The sequence below is a fragment of the Capsicum annuum genome, chromosome 6 (assembly GCF_002878395.1).
Source record: "Capsicum annuum cultivar UCD-10X-F1 chromosome 6, UCD10Xv1.1, whole genome shotgun sequence".
Lineage (NCBI taxonomy): Eukaryota > Viridiplantae > Streptophyta > Magnoliopsida > Solanales > Solanaceae > Capsicum > Capsicum annuum.
Window position 1 is genome coordinate 156,725,988 of NC_061116.1, and position 18,146 is coordinate 156,744,133.

General features: G+C 37.6%; 1 pseudogene; it reads left to right on the forward strand.

The window, feature by feature from the left end:
• Positions 1-13,093: 13,093 nt before the first annotated feature.
• LOC107874157 lies at positions 13,094-17,403 on the forward strand (annotated as a pseudogene).
• Positions 17,404-18,146: the final 743 nt, after the last annotated feature.

The following is an 18,146-nucleotide window of genomic DNA, read 5'->3' on the forward strand; positions in this document are numbered from 1 at the left end:
TTGAATGATCAAATATAAAAGTTTTTGGATAAAGGGTTTATCTGACCTAGTTTATCACCTTGGGGTGTAGCATTCTTGGTTGTGAAGAAAAAAGATAGATCTATGCTCATGAGTATTTGTTATCGACAGTTGAACAAGGTGAAGGTAAAGAATAAGTATCCTCTTCCTCATATTGATGATTTTCTTGATCATCTTCAAAGTGCTTTGGTCTTTTGAAAGTTTTATTTGAGATTCTGGTATGACCAGTTAAGGATTAGAGCTTTGAATATTCTAAAGAGCTTGTCGGACTCGATATAGTCTTTATGAGTTCTTGATCATGTCATTCAAGTTGACCAATTTCCCAGCTACATTCATGAAGTTGATTGATCAGGTTTTTTGACTGTATCTTGACTATTTTTTCATTGTATTTACAAATGATATCTTGGTTTATTCTAGGAGTGAGGCTGATATGAGGAGCATATGTGGATTGTGCTTCAGAGATATAGGGATGAGAAGTTGTATGCTAAGTTTTCCATGTGAGTTTTGGTTGGAGACCATTTCTTTCTTGAGTCAGATAGTGACCAAGGATGGTATTATGGTCTATCCGACCAAGATTGCCGGAGGTTGTAATTGGGATAGGCCTACTCTCCTATCGATATTTTTATTTTTATTATTTTAGCAAGCTATTATCATTGTTTTATTTAGGATTTTTCATTATGACTCAAAAAAAGATTTCCTTTCAGTGGTCCAATGCTTGTGAGACTAGCTTTCAAAAGCTCAAGAATTTATTGACTTCAGTTCTTATCTTGACTTTGACCAAGAAGGTCGTGGGTTTTACTGTATTTTGTGATACTTCAGGTATTGGTTTAGGTGTTGTGTAGATGTAGAAAGGTAAGGCAATTTCATTAATTTCTCGTCAGTTGAATCCCCATGAGAGGAATTACCATACCCATGATTTAGAGTTGTATGAGGTTGTTTTTTCTTTGAAGTTGTGGAGGCACTACTTGTATGAGTCCGTTCTGAGATTTCTTAGATCATCATAGTCTTTAGTACTTCTTTACCCAACGAGATCTTAATATGCAGCAACTCTGTTGTCTTGAGTTGCTTAAGGACTATGATCTTATAATTCACTATTATTCGGGTAAGGCTAATGTGATTACGGATGCCTTAAGTCGGAAGTTGACTAGCACGAGTATCTTGGCATATCTTTTAACCCTGCAGAGGCCTTTGTCCTTAGGCGTTCAGTCTTTGGATAACCAAATAGTTAGGCTTGATATATCGACACCTGGGTATGTTTTGGCATTCGTTAAGGCTAGTTTTTTATTGATAGAGTAGATTTAAGATCATTAGTTTGATGAATTTGGGTTAAGAGTGATTCAGGATAAGATGTTGAGTAGTGAGGCTAAGGAAGCCTCGCTTGATATTCATGGTGTTTTGAGGATTCGAGGTCGATTCACCGAGAGTGGGTGACTGAATTAGATTGATTTTAAAGGAGGCTCATTGTTCTAAATATTCCATCCATTTGATAATGAGTAAGATGTATCATGATTTGAGGCGGCATTACTTCTGGGGTGGTTAAGGAAGGATGTAATAGTCTTTATAGCTCGTTGCCTATGTTACCAGTAGGTGAAGGCTGAGCCTTTTAGACCTGGTGGTTCGCTTTAGAGGTTACCCATTCCTGATTGGAAATGCGAACACATCACTATGGACTTTGTGACTAGGTTGCCTCGTGCTTCTTGTGGTTCTATAGTGTTTGGATCATCATGGATTGATTTTCTAAATCTTCTTATTTCATTCAGGTTTAGGTTTTTTTTTTTATGTTAAGAGGTTGGCCCATATCTACATTCGTGAGATAGTTTGGCTTCATGGTGTACCGGTGTCTATCCTCATAGATCGAGGTTCAGTGTTCACATCTCACTTTTGGAAGACTTTTTAGGAGGAGTTGGGTACCCGAGTTGATCTTAGCATAGGTTATCCCCAGGCCGACGGTCATTCAGATTGGAATATTTAGGTTTTCCAGGATATACTCCATGCTTGTGCTATGGACTTTGACGTCATAAGGAGCAATATCTATCTTTTACAGAGTTGGCGAATAATAATAGCTACCATTCTAGTATTAGGATGGCTTCTTTAGAGGCTTTTATGGTAGGCATTGTCACTCTCTACTCGATTGGTTTGAGGTTTCTGAGATTAGACCTCGAGGTAATGACTTGCTTGAGTCCTTGGATAGAGTTTGGATCATTCAAGATAGACTTCGAGCAGCTTAGAATAGTGATGTCGCCCAAACTATACCTCAAAGATACAATGCAGTCAATGTCAAATTATAGTAACCCAACTAGGTCGGGGTCAATCTCACAGGGAATAGGTCGAACTCGTATCTCAAACTTGTTGAAGTATCCGGAAGTACGGGATAGTAAATGGGGTTTACAGTAATCAACAAAAAGTAACAAGTTGTGAATACTATTGGTTGTAAACAACCTAAAATGAAAACTAGGACTGTGTTTCCCTGGCTTCCCAACTCCATAGATTTCCCATGCTTAGTCCAACTATCTCACCATCACACATGCAGAATTTGAAAAACTAGGTATTACCAGCTGTCTTATGGACTCGTACGTAGATCTCAGCCTTTACCTTGCAAGTCTCGGGGTGTCTCCTTACTAACCCTTGTCATTGATCCTAGTTTAACTATCAACTTGTGGCTCTCAAGTTATTAGACGAGGGTTGCTAGCCTCGAATCACTATTGTAATCCCTTTTTCCCAATCTCTATCTCTCTTGTGAAGACGATCTTGAATATAGGCTAGTTCTTAGAGTTATCCACCACTAAGAAACTAAATAAACTGAGAAATATCACAATACACGACTAAACAATGATCTAGCTAAACCTCATACTTCCTGACTTTGTTATTCTGCCAGGGTTCCCGTAACCCCAGTAGAGAGAATTAGCCACTCATAGTTGCAAGAAAATTACAGATTTCTATAAAGAATTCATAGAATTAATCTCACAATAATGAAGAATGAAACTCAAAGTCTCAAATGAAAAACTAAACTAAAAATCAAAAACACAAGATTTCTAAAATCTAAAGTCTAATCTTGGAATCTAAATATATTTGTAAGAGTATAAAGTGTGTAACCAAATACAAGAGTACCTCAAGGATACTTATAGTTTCTCAAAATAACAAAGGAAACCTAACAAAAAGAAAAAAGGAAAATTAAATTGATGGTGGCTACGCCTCTGGTAACAAGTCGTCAGGACTGATGATGATTCATCGGGTGCTGTCATTGCTCTCTTCTAGGATCAATGATAATGACTCGTGGTCAGACCTCATGAGTCGTTGGTTGCTAATCATTATCACTCCAGTGTTTTTCACCTTTTAGGACTTTTTTTTTCTATTGTCAGAACGACTCCACACTACGAGTTATTGGCTATTGTAACTACTCGTAGTCTTCATACGTTTCCACTAGGACTTCAACTTGTCAACCTTTAAGACTTTTCCTTCATTCCGTAGAATGAATCACACTAAGACTCGCTGTCACTCCTAAAAAGTCATATTTAGCCTCAACTTTGACCCTTCAAATGGCAGCCTTTACTGATATCACCATGACTTGGGCTACGAGTCATTAGGTGACTAAACGTCTCGTAGTCCAATCAACACTTTGATTATTTTCAGAGTTTTTTCATATTTTTTTGATCCATGCCATTTTTAACCTAATTCACCTGCAACACACACAAAACACACATCATATCCGACAAAATGACTCAAGTAAGTGCATATTTTCATACTTTTAAGCATAGAAAGTGCCATGAACCCATGGAACATCAACACCCTCAACTTAGAATGTTCGCATGTCCTCAGGCAACAAAAACAAAACAAAAGAAACACAATGCTTAACCAGGAACAACCTAAGATACCTATGGTAGTCTATCATCCAATTCAGCTCAAAACACCTTAACCCTCCTAATTTTACTTTTAAAAAATCACACTGTATGGATCCAAGTAGAAAAACCACGTGAAACAAAGGAATTAGGCTATGGCATTACATTAACAACAAAAACCATACATATATACAAATTATATTAGCCAAATAAATAAGCAGCTAGCAGCACAACCTTAGTTCTTTCACAATAAAAAAAGTCCTACTCACTCAGAGAAATCATTCATGTTAATATATGGATGGTCACGAGATTCCCACACTCACAAAAAAGCTCCAACAATGTGTACAGAATACCATAAGCTTTCCCTTATTTTCTTACCTTAGTTTTTGGACAGTCTGGTTATGATCACTATAGGACTTTACTTAGCTTGTAAGTACGCTTCACGGCTGGCATGGTATATTTGGAAATTTTATTGACTAAGCCTCCTTGGCACTACAATTACTTCTTCAACCAACTTTTCCTTTTAATCCTCCCTTATTTCTCCCTTTCCATTGTTTTACAACTCATTCGGATTGGGTGTGGTTTCCTTTATTTATTCTCTTTTTTTCTTTTTCAATTTTTCTTTTCTTTTTTGTTCTTTTACCATTCCCAACCATACTTTTTTTTCTCCTATTTACACTTTTATTCATACTTACTTATAATCATGCACCCCTATGATATCCACTCTTATCTTTGGCATTTTCCTGAGCTGGGGTGCAAAATGTCAGAGGAGGACTAGGGTCAAAACAGATTCATTGTCATTAAAAATGGGAAGGTGAAGGTGAAATAAGAAAAATAGTCTCTAGGCTCAAATAATGATCAAGGTATTACTTATTCGTATTTGGTAGGTCATTTGGATGAAAGTGGACTAATTTAAAAAAGGACCTATAATCCTTTCCTAACCGACTATCCTACGACCTAGGCAATACTAACTGGGCAAGTTTTGGATTCCATACACAAAGGGAACGAGGTAGCATCTTACACATACATGGCATAGGATTGCATCACAACCTACCATCTATCTGGATCAAACAGTTGTTAGCTATGATTATTCTGCCACTAATCTTAATGCCATAACGAGATTCACAATGGTTATATGCATATAAATTTCACACAGTTTAAAACCAAATTTTTTGGAAGAGTCTGATTTAAACACAAACAAACAAAATACATTAACTACCTTAGGTACTAATTTTCTCCTAGTAGAACAAAATCATAACACAATATGAGACAAAAACACATCATAACATAATTATTTCCTAGACATGCCAGTTCTATAATCATTTTATGGCCAATGGGAAAAGAATCACGACAACAAAAACTTACAGCGGCTTGATACACCCCCATACCCAACTTAAAGCATATGCACTGTCCCAGTGCATCCAGAATAGAAAAATAGTAAAGAAGGACATACTTGGGTACACTAGGTGTTAGCTCATGATGTCTCAACATGGGGGGACTTGGAATGAGCCACGCCCTCAACAATAATGATCCCAGTGGTGCCCGAGATACTTAAATCAATAGTGGCACCAATGGTGGTCGTTGCGCTCAATTGTGCTTGTGGTGTAGGAGTAGTGCTCCTACTCAAATCAGCTACACCTGCAGCCATCTTATTAATAACATAGGAGCTACCGGCTTCCATCGCCATCTCGTAGACCCTTGTCTGGTGGTCCCGCATAGAATCAATAGTGGCTACCTTGGCCACCTTAATATCACTTCTCTTCTCTTTGTTTTCTTCTTCGGTCTCTCACCACCAGTTTCCCAGTAGCTTTTTCCTTTCTTGTGCCCCAAAAATCTAACACTTCTTCCTTGGGAATCTTTTCAATGATGGGCACAGTAGGGAAGAGTCTGCATGCATGTTTTCTATGGTAGCTCGGAGCGCGGCCAACTCTTTATGTATGCCTACAAAATTTTGGGGACTAAACATCCACCAATTTCTAGCTAATCCGCTACTCTAATCCATCAAATGGGTCTGCATGCCTCTTATCTTACTTTGGATCTCTCTCTTGATCCATGTTTGAACCCCCTCCTTAATATTCTTCACTTTTTGCTCTACTATGCTCAATACTCTAAGCACCTCTATCAAAAATATTTATGGGACTAAAGCATACCTAGCAGAAGCTGGCCTAGAAGTGAATGGTCTCGTCGTAGGAGGTGGGGCCAGGTCTGTAAAGGACCTACTGCATTTGCTGAGGCCTGAGTATTAGACTAGGTAGTCTCAGTGAAGGTGTCACTAATATCAGTAAACCTCAGAGAATCAATATTTTTCCCTCTATCCTGAAATGCCTCCCTGAGTAAAGTGGCCCCTATATTTGTTGCCGTGGAGATAGAGTTAGCAGTATCATATATCAAACCCAAATCTACAGTCCTTCGTACCTAGAAGAGCTGATCAACTCACAAAACCTTTGCCACTCGCTAATCTAGGCATAACTAGGTCAATGGACAAGGGAATGCTAAGACCTTGTCTGTGCTCACCCCCCGGTTATGGATCTCTCAAGATAAGATCTTGGCTACGTCAATCTCGTAGCCCTCCATGATACCCGCAACCAGGGCATCTCTATTTAGACTCAGTATATTGTCCCTATTATGGGACTCCACATATGGACCACAAGCGTCCACCATACCTTTTCTGCAAAGTTTAGACTATCTTTCATAATCCATGACCAAGATCCAACTCTAGAAATTACTCAAGGAGCATACTCCTGCTCTGTAGCAGTAATTCTAGCCATCTTTTGAAAGCGAACAACCTTGTACTCTAAACCAATTTGTTTTATCTCCATTTTCAGTATTTCATCCATGCGATAATCAATCTCAGCAGTATTGGCTAGCACCTGGAAATTTGGCTGATAAGGAGATTTAGAGATGGTCTGTGTGGAGATGCTCACTCGAACACCTCTAACCATTAATGTCATCAATAGTTCACTATCCTTCTACAATCTCCCCTATACATATGACGGCTTAAGCTCTATCAGATAAGTAATATAAAACTTTCAAACCAACATAGGGCTATATTGTCTTGAAGCGCTGGTCGTTAACTCAAAATGGTACCACTGAAATTGGGCCTCAAATCCAGGCATCTCATACATGTATATAGTTCTCATCTTGGGCTCTAAGTAGAACCCCCTATTGTGTCTCTGAGTTCTAGGAGTGATGGCACTGTCTCTCTTATATAACTCCTGTATCTCGGGGTACCCCCACCAGTTAATGATATGTATTGGGGCAAGCTTAATTCATAGTGGTGTATCTTGTGGTAGAGGAGGTGGTATCTATGTTCGGCTATCACTAGAATCTCTTTCCACTTTCTCCTCAATCTCTAACTCCTCACTCATAGATTATGCATTCTCGAACCTACTGTTGCATCATCAGCCTCTTCGTCCTCATCTTCGGAGCCAGACCCCAACTCACCATCCTCTTCAGACTGAAACAGTGAGTGTCGGTGATTGGAAAGAATTTTTCATCCTTGGTCTGGTGGGTGCTAGTGAGTATTCCCCTGGAGCAGCTTTAGCGCCCTAAGGTAATTTCTTCTTTGGCTTCACCTCCCCATTAATTGGGTATTTTTCGACTGACCCACTTGACTCATTTTCAGTGGCCTCATCTTTGAGGTATTGCGAGGAAAAGCGAGACGACTTATAGGGAGTTTGATTCTTGGTAGAATAAGTCTTGGGTTTCATTGGTATCTGTTGAAGCACACACATTAGGTAATCCTAGAAAATGAAGGAAAACAATAAAAATAAACAAGTGTGTTGCAGTAGTTGGGCACCCTACAATTCAGGGTACGACTCATTACCAAAGGTAACAAGTTGTTATGAAACTCATGGGGTGGAACAACTATGTGAAATTGCTTACTAGTCAAGGTAACTGGTCCTCCTAACATGTCATTGTGATAGACAACGACTCATCACAACACTCATTGCCTGACTAGAAAACTTTCCTAAGTTCCTTTCCCTTTCAAGTCACCATGAGTCCACACCACGAGTTTTATAGTGAGACAATGACTCGTAGCATGAGTCATTATATTAACAGAGCCCAAACCCCTTCTTTCACCCATGTTTCTAGTGAGTACGTGTCACGTAATGACTCATTAGGTGACCCCATGAGTCGTTATGAGTCACGTATCTACAATGACTAGGGTGTTTGAAGGATTATGTATTTATTTTCACATTCCCAATGGGTAATTAGACGTCCCTTGGTTTAAAAAAATATAATACACTCATAATTCATCCCAATAACTTTTGCATATATTTCATTTTAGTCCCAATTGATTCATGTGTATCATATTTCTCAAGAATAAGTGGGTTTTCAACATAGGAAGATGAATATTACCAAGGAATCCAAGTGTCTTATACTATGTTGCACATAAAGTTTAATATATATAGCATTTAAAGAATAAAACTTACTTGAAGAGGTTACTTGGATCCTTATAAAAACATGACAGAGATTTACCCTAGTTCTTGAAAAGAGAAACTTTGGGAGATTCTTGTGATTTTGACGATTTAGGATGAATTATGGGTGTATTTTAAGAGTTAATTGAAAATTTTTGGGAATGGATGGAGTCTCAATCGTTTCAAATGGAAATGGAATAAATTAAGGTGACTTTTTTTTTAATTCAACTGATTCAGACCAGGTAGACCCGTTGGGCCTGCAACGTCGGGCCTGAATCCGAGTCTCTATAGCAACTCGTGATGACTAATAATGAGTTGTAGACTCCCTCCGTTGTGACTGAAACCTTACCTAAGTATTCAGTTATAATAACTCAGGGTGATGAGTCGTTGTCGCTGACAAAGACTTGTTCTGAGAGTCGTTATGACTCCAAACAACACTTACTTGTGGGTTGTCCAACACTCCATATCATCATGACTCAGGTGATGAGTTGTTGTCTATCACAATGACTTATGAGGTCCCCGAGGGACATGGCACCAAAAATGTTTTTGGTCTTTTTCTGCAATATCCAACCCTACACATTGAACACACAAGTTACCCTTTAATGTTATAAGTACAAAACATAGGTTGCCTCCCACACAACACTTTATTTAATGTCGCAGCATTACGAGTCTAAGTTGGATAATTAGACTTCACCAACCAGCCCAAGGATTACCTCCCATGAAGTGCCTAATTTATCAACGCGGAAGGACATAATTTCCTTGGTTATTCAGACTTCTCCAAGGTCTATGTTGACACATACTTTCACCTCGTCTGTGTTTCCCATATAGTGCTTGACTCATTGTTTGTTCACCTTGAATGGGGCTTCATCATCACGCTCCAGCTTGATAGCACTATGTGGGAATACCTGAAACACGATGAATGGTCCTTACAACCTAGACTATGACTTGTCGAGAAATAAATGAAGTCTTGAATTATACAACAAGACCAAATCAATCGGCCAAAACACTTCTTTTCAATTTTTTGTCATGATACATCTTCATCCTTTCATTGAACAGAGCATAACTTTCATAAGCATGGAGCCGGAATTCATTCAAATCATTCACTTTGCTCAACCTCACTATAGCTGCATCATGCCACTCTAAATTAAGCTTTTTAACGCCCATAGTTCCTTATGCTAAAGTTTGACTGGAAAGTGACATGCCTTGCCGTACACAAGATGATAGGAAGAGGGACTTATGGAGGTCTTCAAAGCTGTCCAGTATGCCCACAAAGAATCATCCAACTTTCTTGACCAGTCAGTCCTATTGGCATTCACGGTCTTTGCCAATATGACATGATCCCTCTGTTATAGACCTCAACCTGCCCACTTGTCTGAGGATGGTAAGGTGTTTCCACCTTATGCTTCACACCATATTTTTTGTACAAGGCCTTGAAAAGATGATTGCAAAAGTAAGACCCACCATCACTGATAATAGCACATCGAGTGACAAATCAAAAAAATATATTCTTTTTAAAGAACGCAGTGACACTTCGACCGTTATTACTGGAAAGCACAACCACCTCCACCCACTTCAAAACATAGTCGGTTGCTACTAGAATGTAGTTCATACTATAGGAGCTTACAAATAAACCCATAAAGTCAACTCCCTATCTATCAAACAACTCCAACTCCAAGGTAGGTGTCATGAGGAGTTCACGTCATCATGAAATATTTCCTTGATGCTGACAATTATCATAGGATTAAGCATAATCATGAGTATTCTTAAAGATATTAGGCTAATGATATTTATATTGTAGGATCTTGTGCATTGTGCTGGTACCACCATGATGATCCCCAAGTTTTTATGAATGACAAGCCTCAAGATGCTCATCAACTCTATCTCAGGAATACATCTCTAAATAATAGCATCCACACAATTCCAAAAGAGATAAGGTTCATCCCATAAAATTTCCTCACCTCATACATGAAACTCTTTCTCTGCTGGTATTACAAATCTTTCGGAACAACATCACTTATCAAAACTTTTGCAAAATCAGCGAACTAAGGGATTAAGTCTTGAGATGCTGCCAAGACCCACTCATCTGAAAAAGTATCATCTATGTCAGGCTCAAACCCTAATTTCAGCATTTTCTCCTCCTCAAGGCGAGATAATTGCTCAGCAACCCAGTTTTCTGTGCCCTTCTAATCTTGTACCTCAAAGTCAAATTCTTACAATAAGAGTACCCAATGATGTATGGTCTGTATGAACTATGACTTTGTCACTAACAAATAGGATCAAAACTTTTCAAAGAAAAAAACCACCGTAGCAACTCCTGCTCAGTGACGCTATAGTTCTTCTGTGTGGGGTTTAATGACTTACTGGCATAATATAATGGGTAAAGGATTTTCTTATGTCTCTGGCCAAGTACAACACCCAAGGCCACTTTGCTCCTATCTCACATAACCTCAAACAGTAAAGACCAATATGGGGATACAATAATAGGAGTTGAAATTAACTATTCCTTCATGCACTCAAAGGCCTTGAGACATTGAAACACCTTAGGTTTTCACCCTTGGAAAATTTCTGAATTTTTGGCCTCTAGACATCATACGACTTGGGGTACTTTTCGTATGATAGGATACGGTTTAGGTGACCCAGTCGTATATTGTCCAGTGTTGTGTGATTGAGTTTCTGGAATGGGTACAAGTCGTATGCACTACTGGAAATTACCTCTAAGGCAATGAAATTTTTTAGCGACGGTTCCAAAAGTGTCGCTATAGATGGTCTATTGTAACGGTTCCAACTGCTGCTAAAAAAAATTATTCTAATACACCAATTTGTTGTTATAACCATCGCTATTATTGTCAAATCGTTGCAATAGATTGTCATATAGCAACAGTTACTTGAACCGTTGCCATAAATTAAGCTATGGCAACACTAAGTTGGGGGAAAAAAAATTTATTGCCACGCTTTTTTTTTTTTGTTCCCTCCACAATATTTGCAAGGCCGCCTAAAAATTAAGAAACCATATTTCAGCTCTCAATGATTTGCTCCAAAACCCTTTCTCTCAATCAATTTGCTCTCAACCGATTCATTTTCTCTCCAAAACCCTTTCATCAATTCCTCTGACCACTACTACTCCTGTACGTGCTGCTCTGACAAACACATCAGAAAACCATTTTGGAGCTGCTCCGACAACCACTGCTCCTGTGGTGCTCTGGCAACCATTTCGCAGTTGTTGCCGGAAAGTCAGATCGAATGCCACTGCTGCTCCGACTCCAATTTCATTTCTCAGATTTTTACTTCAATTTCTGAGCAACTTTAGGATTTTTTTCTTCAATATGGTGATTTTAAGGTTAGGATTTTCAGCTCTCAAATCCAATCAACACAGGTTTGTCAAAACTCTTGGTAATTTGCTCTATTATAACCTAGTTTTTCCCTCTTTTAATTCATTTGGATTTGCTTCAACATTGTTGTTATTTTTTCTGAACCAAGGCAGATTCTAAATTTAAATTAATGTGCATACTTATTATAATCATATATGAGTGTTGTCAAAATGGGTAAAACATTTCCAATATAAAGCACGCAGTAGTTTGGGTTCGTTGTAAAATTCCAATGATTGCGATTTGTGCCCCTGATTCACTGCTAACAGATCTGGAGGAACTAAACGATAACAGAGTTGATTTGGATATTGTTGAACAGATGGAGCAAGATGGGAATTTGCTTGATGTTGTTTTTATGTTGCTAAAATTGGGTCAGTATATTGACATAATGAAGAAAGTTGAACATGACTTAATTGTGAATATTCGAGGTAAATGTGTTGTTAAGGAAGTTGATGAGGAAATCATAGTCCAATACGTATCCATTTGGTACATTTCGACTAATTTGTGGCAAACTTGGTATTGTAAAGACGTGTAGCTAACTCATTTCTACTATCACACAGGACGGAAGGACGGAAAGACACTGGACAATCAGTTGGAAGTTACTGAAGGGATGTAGTTGTATAGGGGTTACATATCACCATACTTCATCACAAATCAGAAGAATCAGAAATGTGTATGTTTTTGGTTTGCTAATCTTAGTTAAGCTCGCACATGTGGACAGTGAAGCACTTGCTGCTCTTATTTTGAACAAGCTTTATGCTGGAATCAAGGTATGTTGCTGATATATTTTCTCTGCTATTTGTTGTTTAACTTCTCAGTTCGGTGATTATATATTATTGGTGAATGTTTACAGGTTTGCGCCATTAAAGCACCAGGCTTTGGCGAAAATAAGAAAGTCAATTTGCAGTGTGTACAAACTTAAAAGGTTGGAATTAGTCTCTTTCATCACACATTCTGATAAATGTTATATTGCATATCTAATTTCAAACTTACAGTAAAGCTAATCTTCATTCTTTCCATAGTAGTACACTATAATACTTAGTAAGTAGTGACATGTATGAAAGTTATAGCCCATTGTTCGGTGATAAGATATCACAATTATGCAGCATTATGAAGGGGCACCCTTGCTTTCTTAGTATGCAGTGACACGCACCACAGTTATACCCCATTTTTTGGTGGCATGGTATCGCAGATATGCAACATTATGTGGGGTTACCCTTACTTACATGACACAGGCCTACACTAAGAAATTATGGAAGTAGTGTGTATTGGTTTAAGTTTATTTGTAAAATAACTAAAAAGATAGTAAGGGTCAGGTAGATCTCCCTCCTGAAAGATCATGTTGAAGAATTAGTCAGATAAAAAAATTTTGAAAGGATATTCTATTTACATGTTTTGATAATTTTCAGTTTCGTTGTTCTTTTAACTGTGGTCTACCTACATCAAGAGGGCAATGGTACTTGTTGAAACCGGTGCTTGTAGACATGGCGGTGATTCCAGTCTCTTTTGCTATATCATAAGTATTACAAATCTGGTTAAAGGGTTGTTGCTCCTCTCTGCAATGCCGGTGATTTCACTTTTTGCTGTGAAAAAGTTAATAAATTCAGCAACCCTTTTTTCAGTTTAACTCAACCAAACGACCCCTTAATGTTTGCTTGTGCTCTCCAAATTCTCACACATAAAGCGAGAATCAATAGTAGTAATAATTGTAGCGAAAATTCTAAGGCTATGCTAATTTTTTTCTTTTTTCTCTATGAAAATTTATTGTGTAGCAGAGTAATTGGATCCATATCTTAGCGGAAAACCCAGAGGGCTGATGACATGCAACCGGTGCTTGAATCCATGGCAGTGTTTCCAGTCTATCTTGCCATTCGAGAAATGACACGTTATTCATCGACACAGGTGATCGTAGAGTGCGTGTGATTATTTTTAAAGTTGGAAATCATAAAAGGGTGGTTGATTAGATAAATGTGTAGGGCTAGGACTTCCACTTGGCAGTATAGGCTCCAGTCAGTGAGTGTTGTACTACTCCCACATGACAATCTTAAATTAGGGAAAGTGAATAATCATGTAATGTATTAATGTTGGCTTTTAACAGGAATAGTACAATATTCCGTCGTCATCAATTTCGTGAAATCAAAGATACTGCTAAATACTTATATCTTGTCCCTCATCAATTCCCTTGTCTTCCCCTCAAATAGAAAATGAAATATGGCTTTTTAAGAGAAAAGGTGCATCTGGATTTTTGTCATCTTCCACTGCTGAGGAAGTTACTCATGGAATTGGTGATTCTGGTCTTACTGCCATTGTTACAGGTTCTTTATTTAACATTCTTGAATATTACTTTAATTTATATTCCCTTTGGATTTCATGTGGTAAGGCCTGCTTACAATTTATCCCTCTCGAATCCTACTTTTGTGGGATTATACCGGATATGTTGTTTTGTTAATGGTAAAATTGGGTATTGATTTGTATATTTTATTGTTGGTTGGCGGGAAATAGATGTGTGTATTCCTCTTTTTCTTTAAAGCAAAGAAGGTAACATTTTTATTGAGTAAGCTAGGGTATGTAGCAAGCAATTTCACGTAGAATATATGTGGGCTGCTTTTGCTTGCATATGTTTTTTTTTGTCCTAATCAATGCACGAGATTGGCCCTGCCTAGACATGCCAAGAGAGAGCCTAAAGAAAATTGTTGATTGCTCGACAATATTCAATTTCATTAGGTAGTGTGTGTTGGGTGGGGAGAGGGGGAGGTGTGACCTAGCAATCAACGCACCGCAGGTGAAAGCCATAGGAGATTAAAGTTAAAATTCCGGTTGAGACAAAACCACCAACTGATTTTCTCATATTCGGTGAAGTCTCGGTGGACACAGTTACTCAGTGCCTTGGCACCACTATTATATTATAATAAAAAAAAGGCAGCCTGGTGCACTAAAGTTCCCACTATCATTTCTGCCAGAGGTTGTTTCGACGGCTTGAACCTGTGACCTCATGGTCACATGACAACTACTTTACCAATTACTCCAAGGCTTCCCTCATAAGTATATACAAAAAAGTATTGATAGAATTGCAAGGTAAGGCTACGTAAAATAGACCCTTGTGGTCTGACACTTCCCAAGAACCTGTGCATAGCGGAAGCTTTAGTGTACCGAGCTATCCTTTATATAAAAAAGTATGAAGAGAGTGGGTGGTAATCCTTTTCAACCTCATGCATTTATGGAGCTTTTGGAATTCACTGAAAAATTCATCTAAAACTACTATATACGACTTTAATTTGGAATCTTTCAATTATAGTTATTTATGGGTTTTAATAAACTTCAATTGGCACCAGAGAGACATAATTGATAATTTATATCCATTCAGAATCTCCTGATGTACACTGAAAAATAATGAAATATTGAATTCCTTGATGTAGTTATCCAATAATTTCCTATCAAAGATCTGATTACCAATGTTTACTTGGCCCAGCTAATGCAAAATCCAGTAAATGCATAGATTGAACTATTACAGGGGCCGGATACAGCCATATGCAATTGAAGCTATTGTTGTATTATACTATAAAGGCATTCTCCGTCTTCTTGTAGATCAAGTGTGAAGAGGAAAATTCTTGTATTGGTTAATTGATCCTTATATACATTCTTAAGTAAACTCTACTTTATTTTCCGTACTATGGCTTCTAGTGGTTGATGATAAACAGAGGGAGATTGACATTACTACTGTAAGTACGTGTATACAGTTGAGTTTACACTTCAAATCTCTTAGGTAAAGTGTGGTCAGTATCTTTATTTAGAGGCATGAATGTTAAGCATCTAGCAGTATTTGGTCTGCTAATGAACATTCATTTGCAGGAGCGTCAAGTGGTATTGGTTCTGAAACTAGCCGTGTTCTTGCTTTACGTGGAGTTCATGTCATCATAGCTGTTCGGGAATATGACTGCTGGAAAAGATGTTAGAGAAGCAATAGTTAAGGAAACCCCTATTGCTAAAGTTGATACCATTGAGTTAGATCTTAGCTCATAGGCATCAGTGAAGAAATTTTCTACCGAACTTAAATCATCAGGTCGGCCATTGAACCTTTTAATGTAAGTGGCAATAAGAGTTGCAATCACATTCCTGAATACTGCACTTTTACTCCCTATGTGTCTTTCAAATAGCTTTGTTCTTCTACATGAATCCCTTCCATCTTCATATATATATATATGTGTGTGTGTGTGTGTATATATTTATATGTGTGTGTGTGTATATATATATATATCCATGCACATGTCTATTAACATCACCTTTTTCTTTGAAAGTAATAATGCAGGAATCATGGCAACTCCCTTTATGCTTTCAAAAGACAACATTGAGCTGCAATTTGCCACAAATCATCTAGGTATGAACTGTTTGTTAATGTATGTTTCTGGGAGAAGATATTATTGATGTTTGCAGTAGAAGAGAGCCTAAAATAGTTCCATCATATTCTTAATTTTTTTTTTTTTTTTTCAAGCAACAGTTCATTTTGTAAAAGAAAGCATCTAATCGAAATATATCGCCCTTCCCAGTTTTACTGAAATAAAGATTCTGTCCTCTCTTAAAGGAGATCAATAGTTGATTCTCCACACTCTTGTCATCGTAAGCTTCAGTTATAAAATGCACTTGTAAAAGACCACTTGAGACGAATTAACTTGTATATGCAACATTGATACAAGGGAGATAAATCATGATTCTAAAATCACTCTAATTAGAGGACAGTTCCTGTTCTCCTTGTCCATACTTTGTCATCCTACTCTTCAGAAATACAGCATAGAGCGTACGCTTGACAAATATATTAAGATTGGTAGGAAGTTATAGATAGATGATAGGTGGGCAATGTTTCAAAAGTAAACTTTCAGGAGGGACATTCATACTTCCTGTTAATTTCTCTTATCCATAATTCTTCTTCTTTCTTGTGTTTGCTGGTCCTTTTCTTCTAACAAATTTGTTGTTGGATAAGATGAAGAAGACAACACGTAAGACAAAGAGGGAAGGATTGTGAATGTTTTATCTGAGGGTCATCGATTTGCATATAGCGAAGGAATTCAGTTTGACAAAATTAATGACCCCAAAAGGTAATCTTGTTATATTTTGGTGCTGAACTAAATTTTCTTGATTGCAAGAGAAACCTGTGTTTGCTCAAATTCATCACTTGCTCGTTGACTTCAGTGATCACCCTGGAATTTTCACAATTACTGTCTACTAGTTCCAGTTGTTCCATGAGAATGTGTAACATATTTAATATAGATTTTCAAATATTATCATACCAAGATGAGTACTTGCAATTCGTTACAAGTTCTTTGTTGACAATCTCTTTTGTTAATTATGGCGTCCTAAATTCTCTACCAACAGTTTGTATTTCCTTCACGATATGTTTATATTTATTGTTTTCACATCTGTATTTAAACATCAACACGAATCATTTTAGATTATCCCTACTATGTGATCACGTCATCTAACTGATCTTATTGGTTTCCTTAAAGCTTTATAGTTATTCCTTACTATTCTTTAACAAATTGAAGATGACAAGCTTTTGTGCTTAGGATTGAGAATTAGTTGCTGTCTTTTCACTTCAAGTTGCATAGCTGATGCCTTTCAATGATAAATATAGTTGTCCCCTGGAGAATGGATTTTCCAGTGTCTATGTTAATTTGCTATTTTATGTGCAGCTACGGCAACTACGGTGCATATGGTCAATCAAAGCTGGCCAACATACTACGCGCGAATGAGCTTACAAGACGCTTAAAGGTGGTTTCTAAAAAAAAGGATCTTACTTACTGATTCTCATCTGATATTGTAGTGGTTCTTGCATAGTCATGATATCTCTATTCCTAGAGGCAAACACATGTATGTCTTGGGTGTATATTTGGATATTCCTTTTTGCACATCAAGAAGTTCTTGGTTTGCAGTCTGATAATGTGAGGGAAAGCATTTGACTAAGTTGAGTCGTGCACAAACTCTTAGGACATTTGTCTAAAACGAGCACAGGATGTGAGATTCTCATTTTTCAGGTACTAAGTAATATACTTGCTATATTTGTTGTCATTGTCAATTCTATTTTCTTGCCTCTGTTAAAATAGAACTGCATTTGTATATGGATGAATTCCATGTACATTGTATCCGTACTTTTTTGTCAGAATGAAGTATGACTTTTAGCTGATGATGTTTGTGTTTCCACAATTAAAGGGAGCTTCAAATGCCAACGTTGAACAAAATGGAGGTTTAGCAACATTTGTAAAAGATTGCAAAGATGACTAAGCCGTGGATCTTCAAAGACCTTGCAGTGTAATAGTCTGGTAAAGCTCCTTTGAAGCATCAATTGTTTTAGCTTGACCACATCTGTTGTTCAGAATGTGTTTAACACAACAGTAGGTAGGAAGTTTACTTCATTATGCTTATGAGTAGTGCTCTTTGTTGTCCATAAGGAGGGTTTGGACCCCAAACATTATTTTGTATGCAAATAGTATTATGTTTATGTATACTTTCTAATT